The 7258-nt window shown below is 46.8% G+C and overlaps 1 protein-coding gene across 1 annotated transcript in view; it reads right to left on the bottom strand.

The window, feature by feature from the left end:
- JAK3 (Janus kinase 3) overlaps positions 1-4224 on the bottom strand; it is a 30335-nt gene extending 26111 nt beyond the window's left edge. Inside the window, exon 1 of the mRNA XM_063147211.1 lies at positions 4109-4224. The gene's annotated coding sequence lies outside the window, so the exon portion shown is untranslated. The remainder of the gene's footprint in view (positions 1-4108) is intronic.
- Positions 4225-7258: the final 3034 nt, after the last annotated feature.

The following is a 7258-nucleotide window of genomic DNA, read 5'->3' on the forward strand; positions in this document are numbered from 1 at the left end:
GTCTTTCGAAACCTGTGCTGGGATCTAGACTTCCATCGCTGTCATCTACCACACAAGATGCCACCCCGACCTAGTCCCACATGGAGATGCCAAGAATCGGACCAGGATTCTCCACGCCAAGCCATGCATCTACGGCCTTACCTCATTAATAGGCAGTGTGGTGTAGTGGTTAGAGTGTTGGATCAGGACCGGGGAGACCTCATTTCTAGCCCCCTACATGGCCACGGAAGCTCCCTGGGTGACTTTGGGCCAGTCACTGACTCTCAGACTAGCCTACCTCACAGGGTTGTTGTGAGGATAACATGGAGAGGAGGAGGAGTATATGACCCATCTTGGGTTTCTTGCAAGGGGAAGGAAGACAGGATATAAATGTAACAATAGATAAATAAAATTAATAATACTGCCATAACTCCTAAATCCTTGACAACGTTAGAGATCACGGACTGAAATTCTGTCTGCTCCGGCTGCATTTGAACATATAGAATATAGTGTGTGAGCATGTGCATAAATACACACACACACACACACACACACACATATATATATATTCTGTTTTCTTTTTCGTCTTTCTTTTTATAATTGTCTGGGTTTTTTGAGGTTGAAATTTCACAATAAAAGAATTTTTTTAAAAAAACTGCAACGTTTGAGCGTATCTCTTCAACGGTCAAAGCTGTATGAATGCTTATTTAGAGATACCGAATGCTTATATTAAAGTATATATTCGGTAAAATAATAATAATAATAAAAAATTCCCCCATGTGTGTGTTTTCTCCTCCTCCTCCTCTCCTGCATCCTGCATCAAGAGAGATATCAATGAATATTGTCTACTGAGATATTTTTTAACATGATTGAGCAGGGGGTTGGACTGGATGGCCTTATAGGTCCCTTCCAACTCTACTATTCTATGATTCTATGATGATTCCCCCTTGTTGTTGATGATGTTGTATTCCAACTGTCGAGATCATGGAATCATAGAATCATAGAATAGCAGAGTTGGAAGGGGCCTACAAGGCCATCGAGTCCAACCCCGTGCTCAATGCAGGAATCCAACCTAAAGCATCCCTGACAGAGGGTTGTCCAGCTGCCTCTTGAAGGCCTCTAGGGTGGGAGAGCCCACAACCTCCCTAGGGAACTGATTCCATTGTCATACTGCTCTAACAGTCAGGACGTTTTTCCTGATGTCCAGCTGGAATCTGGCTTCCTTTAACTTGAGCCCGTTATTCCGTGTCCTGCACTCTGGGAGGATCGAGAAGAGATCCTGGCCCTCCTCTGTGTGACAACTTTTTAAGTATTTGAAGAGTGCTCTCATGTCTCCCCTCCATCTTCTCTTCTCCAGGCTAAACATGCCCAGTTCTTTCAGTCTCTCTTCATAGGGCTTTGTTTCCAGACCCCTGATCATCCTGGTTGCCCTCCTCTGAACAAGCTCCAGCTTGTCTGCGTCCTTCTTGAATTGTGGAGCCCAGAACTGGACGCAATACTCTAGATGAGGCCTAACCAGGACCGAATAGAGAGGAACCAGGACCTCACGTGATTTGGAAATCTTTGGAGATTTTGGAGATCTTCGTTATGCAAAGATTAATTCTCTTCAGAGGGTTTGTACCCCATAATTCTGCTCTGCTCTTGGATCGTTAATCAAGTCTTGACTTTCTCCTTTTGGAAAACAGTCTCCGTTCCTTCGCACGGAAAGGTGTTGGATAGGTAAACCACAGGTGTGCCTTTCAGCATCTCTATACATGGAAGTCTTTGCAGATGGAAGAATAGATGTGGGTCACCGAACCAGGCAGGGGGCCGGGCCTCAGAAGCGTCGTGACACCCAGGACGGCTGGGCGACGCTAAGAGGATGTGGTTTGGGGTGTCTTGAGTTTGTGCGGTACCCTGGGAGAAGGCGGGATGGAAGGCAGGCGAGGAAATGGGTGTGGCTTTTTGGTGTCACGCTGTGTGCAGATTTCTGTCTCTGCCTTGCCGCAAATGCTTCGGATCATAGAACCGGAAGGGTTTGGGGCTCAATGGATTTGCTATGGGGTTCGGACCGGGTGGGGAGGCCAAGGCTAGATTATAAGGGTTACACCACCACCCCAAATCTGGGTTTGTTCCTTTTACCAGATTTGCTTCTGCTCTTGTAACTTAGAGTTGCTTTCGTCAGCTTTGACTGGTAACACCAGCTGGGCCTCTGATGGAAATGTGGTCACTGATAGTCTAGGTTATGTGGTCTACGTGGGGCCACCCTTGGAGATGGGTCAGCTTGTGCAGAATACAGAGTAGGGGGTGGGGGCAATAATTTCAGACTTTATTGATTGATTTATTACATTCATATACCGCCCCATAGCCGAAGCTCTCTGGGTGGTTTTGAGGCATCGTCACCGGGACCCAGTTTGTTTCCAGGCCTAATGAGATGTTCTGGTCTTAGCCTTTAAGGACTCAATCTTGTGCATGTTTAGACAGAAGAAGGTCCTACATCTCCCAGCATTTCCCAGCCTGAAAAAACGTCCTAGTTGTAAGACTCCTTTCTGTCTAAACCTGCATAGGGTTGTGCCCTAAAGCCCTTAAATTGTGTGAGTCTTGATAATCTCAGGGGGTCTTTCCATCTGCAGGCCCCTGACTCCAATTTCCATCTTACACGAAGTCCAGATTGACCCCCACTAAGTATGAGGTCGTTTCGGTAGCTGCCCCAATAAACACAGCAATTCTCTCCATAGACAAAATCAGACCTTTGTCTTCCCAAAGGGGATCTACGCTACTGCGCTTGAAAGCGCTTTATAACAGTTTTGACAACTGTTGGGGCCCAGGACACACTCCATATACAGTTTTCAAAACGTTTTCAAAGTTCTTTAAAAGCACTTTAAAAGCAGTAGTGTAGGTCCTCCCCTAGAGACACTAACTGTGCGAACTTCTACAAGTCCACTCAGAAGTATGTCCTACTGAGTTCAATGGGTTTTACTCCTAGGTAAATGGGAATAGGAGCACAGCCCTAAAAGCATTTTTTTAAAACAACAACAACGCTAGAATATACATTTATATATGTATGATGGCTCATCAACAAGTTCTCTGGACGTCATACAAAATGGATTAAAACGTAACAAGAATACACTAAAAAAAAAACATCACACTAATCTAATGATAAATCTTCAGAATCTAAGCCAGCTCCCCAAACCCAAAACTCACAGTAAAAGCACAGTATTAATGGCAACAGCGTAAAGCCACGCAGCTGCTAAAACCACAGTGACAAAGAGAATGAGCTCTTAAAAGGTCTTGAAAATCCGGTGGGGAACAGAAAGTTCTCAGCTTGGTGCCACAAAAGATTGTGTTCCTAAGTCAGGGGAGCTACCACCGAAAATGCCCTGTAGGGCTCCCACCCTATCAACCTCCGGTTGAAGGTGGATTTGAAAAACATCTGCCAAAGACGAATTTAAGGCACAGATAATTGCTTTTAAATAGTGACCCATCTCCTGGGTTCAGTGAGGAATAGTGGTACATAAACGTTTAAAAAGAAACCAAGAAGTGGATGTCTGATGAGAAGCTGGTTTTCTTTAAATGGTTGGGATTTTCCACCCCATATAAAAAGCTGAAGACATCTCCCATGCATTCCAAATGGCTCGGGATGGAAATCTTGGGCCATTGTTCTTGAGGCTGCCGGCATTTGCAAAAGCCATGGTTTTGGGGCAATTTAACAACCCCCCTCATCAAACAACTGGTCTCATGTTTGCAACTTCAGGGGTAAAAATAACGCACCGTCTCTCTGTTGCTGATAAGTAAAACTGCAGTATAATTATCTACAGAGTTTTATTCTATGCCAACCGTTTTTGTAAATTCCAATTACCGTATTTCTTCAATTCTAAGACGCACTTTTCCCCCCATATAAACATCTCTACAAACGCGGTGCGTCTTAGAATCACGGGTGTGTTTATTATTTCTTAGAATCAAAGCTTTTTTTCTGTTGGTGGTACCGAAATGAGTGTGCGTCTTACAATCGATGGCGTCTTACAATCGAAGAAATACGGGATTATTCTTGCTGATCCCTGGTATATATGTGGGGGGGGGGGAGAGGAAGGGTACCTTCTCCACTTCCCCAATTCCCTTGTTTCTGTGAGAGGGCCCCCGGCAAACGTACCTTGCAGAGAGGCCTGGCAGAGTGACCGCTGTTCTCGTCTTCGGAAACGGGAGAGAGTCGTCCGGTGAGAGCCAGCCAGGCCGTGACGGCCAGGGACCAAGGCTCTGAGCCCTGGGCATGGACCGTTGATAGTGAGCGACACCTCTGAGCTTTAAGAACTGCGTAGGCTGCTGGTTGTAACCCAGTAGATGCTGATTAGATTTTTTTTTTAGTTGAAAAAGCACCCGTCTTGGTTTCCTGTTTTCAGAGAACTTGGGAACTTCTTGCTAGTTTCCTGTTGCTTGCTGAAACTGTGAATTGAGAAGCCCCAACGATTTTAAAGGCTGCAGGAGCTGACGATAGATATCTGAGGATGGGGATGACGCTGATGCTGCTGTGGTTAAAAGAGATAGAGAGAGGGGGATCAGGTTCGTCCGTCCCAGGAGGTGAGGTGAATCCTCTGCCTCAGGTGGCAGTTACAGGAAGGTGGCAATGCCCCACGGATACAGAATACGTCATTCTGGGAACCTCTCAGAATGGGGCTCTCATATTGTTTTGAACTGTTTACTAGTTCAGAGAAGTGATAGCAGAGCGGCCTGATTCGCCTCTGACAAAGGCGGAGGCGAATCGGGTCGGGGGGGCTGCGGATTGAGGCGAAGCGGTTCACCTCGATCCGGAGCTCCGGACACAGGTAAGTGCTGGCAAGGGTGACTCAACTGGCACTTGCGCCGCAGTCCGTGTGGCGACGATGATGGAGCCAGGTAAGGTGGCAAGGGGGAAGGGGCTTACCTGTGTTCGTCGCAGGCTTCAGTTGAGGCCCCGGCTTCAAGCCAGAAGAGGCCGCGGCCTTCTCTTCTGGCTTCAACCAGGGCCTCAATTGAAGCCCGCGATGGAGACAGGTAAGGGGGCGGGGTTTTTTTTGGCTTACCTAGTGCTGCCGCCATCCATACGGTGATGGTGGCAGAGCCGGATCTCGCTCCGCAGAGCAGGGGATGGGCGGATCAACCCGAAGCAGTTCGGGCCTGATCTGGAAGTTCTGGATCAGGCCACGAAGCAGTCCCAGGGGTCCGTGCACAGCCCTACTTTTTACATATATTAATTTCTATATATCCACACATATATATTTACTCAACTTTCCACCCATTATGCATAGGCTTCAACAAAAGTGGACCAGATACCTAAATAAATATCCATTTGATTGTGGGGTCTATGCAGATCCGTTCAGAAAGCGGCATAAATCCTCCGTCCATTGCATTGTTGGAGGTGAGTATATCCATCTTTTGGCTGTCAAAAGGTCGCGGCAGATCCATTTGTGCTAACTGTGCATTAATATCCAGGAAGCAGGTAGATAATTTAAAAGAGCATGTACATCAGTGGATATTAAAGAATGTTCCAATATAACATTTATCCATATAATAACCTCCTTCCAAAAACGCGTGACTACTGGACATTGCTAAAACATACGTTTCAAAGACGCAACAGTGGCATTGCTAAGAACATCAGAAGAGCCCTGATGCTGGATTAGACCGAGGGTCCATCTAGTCCAAAGCTCTGTTCACAATTTATATGGCGTGTCATCCCTTATTTCCACACTTCATCTGTGTAGCTAGTTCCCTTCCTAAGAAGCCCAGTGATGAAATCTGGGTTTGGTTTTCAAGGAATTACAACCGTTTTCCAAGCTAAACAATCCCAGTCGATGTAACCTTCCCTTGTAGGGGAGATGCTCCAGACCCTCGATCATTTTAGTTGCTCTTGAGGGAGTAATGAAGATAAAGACTCGAGGGAGTGAAGAATTCTCAATTAAAGACATTAGCCATGTCGGACAGTCGATGCAAAAAGTCAATATGCGGTGTTTTCTCCCTCTCCCGTAATAATACAACTCCAAAGGAGTCATCCCATGAAGCAGATTGGTGGGACGTTCCAGACAGAACAAAGGAAGGACTTCTTCACACAGCTCAGAGTTAAACTATGGAACTCACTTCCACAAGATGTAGTGACGGCCACCAATTTGGATGGCTGAACAAATTCATGGAGGAGACGGCTATCAATGGCTACTGATAAGGACATTAGAAGAGCCCTGCTGGATCTGATCAAGGGTCCATTGAATCCAGTGTTCTGTTCACGTAGTGGCCAACCAGCTGGGATACGGGTCCAACAGCAACCCTCCTGCCCAGCCACTGGTGTACACGGCCATAGTGCCTCTGATACTGGAAGTACCACATAGCCATCAGGACTATTAGCTGTTATAGCTTTCTCCTCTAGGAATTTCTCCATTCATGGAAGTTCGTGGTTTGTTTGCCGTTGTAATTAGGATACACACAGAGACAAGTTATTTGCTTTGCTTTCATTAGAAGCGGAGCGTTGAATGGAGGAAACTGTTCGTTCTGCCCCCGGCACTGATCTACGGCACGGTGTGCCTCACCGTGGCAACCTCGTCGTCGTTGCTGGGAGGCGTCGTCATCCTGCAGGTAAAGCTCACCTGCACAACGGTTTCCCCCCAATGGCTCCTCTCCCTCTTGTATAAATAGATGTCTGAACCAGCTGATTAGTTTTAAAAAACAAACATGATTCATACTTTGAATTGTTAGAATAACCCTGTTTGCAGACCAAACCTCGGTGTACCTTGATCAGGGCTTCACATTCTCCGCTGTAAACAGTAATCGTTCTGCATCAAGTTGACGGAGTTTGTGGCCTCTGATAACGTCTCTCATTCCAGTTACTGTACGCCACTTCCTTCACGGCCCAGTTCCCCCCACCTTTCTAATTCACGGCCCTTTCTAATTTTGCCCACATCCATCTTTTCATTCTGATCTGCAGTCACAGCAAACCTCCCATTCACCTTCTCCATGCTGAACGAGAGCAGTAGTGAAATGCAGCAGCACCATTTGCCAGGGTAGGTTTCCCCGCGGGCGATGCCCGGCATCCCCGAGAGCAATTCCCACCCATGTAGTCCTTGGCCCGGTGCCACACGGCTGCGATGGTCCCATCTGTGGGGCAACCGGCAAGAGAGATAGATAGATACGGGCTCCTTCCGTTCCAGCCCACGTGCCCACTGATAGCCTTATCCTTCATACATTGGTCTAATCTGAATTTAAACTTGTCTAAGTTGCCATCTGCCACTGCATCTTCTTGGAGCGGGCTCCACATTTTGACGTTTAAGAACATCAGAAG

This window comes from Elgaria multicarinata, chromosome 23 (assembly GCF_023053635.1).
Source record: "Elgaria multicarinata webbii isolate HBS135686 ecotype San Diego chromosome 23, rElgMul1.1.pri, whole genome shotgun sequence".
NCBI lineage: Eukaryota > Metazoa > Chordata > Lepidosauria > Squamata > Anguidae > Elgaria > Elgaria multicarinata.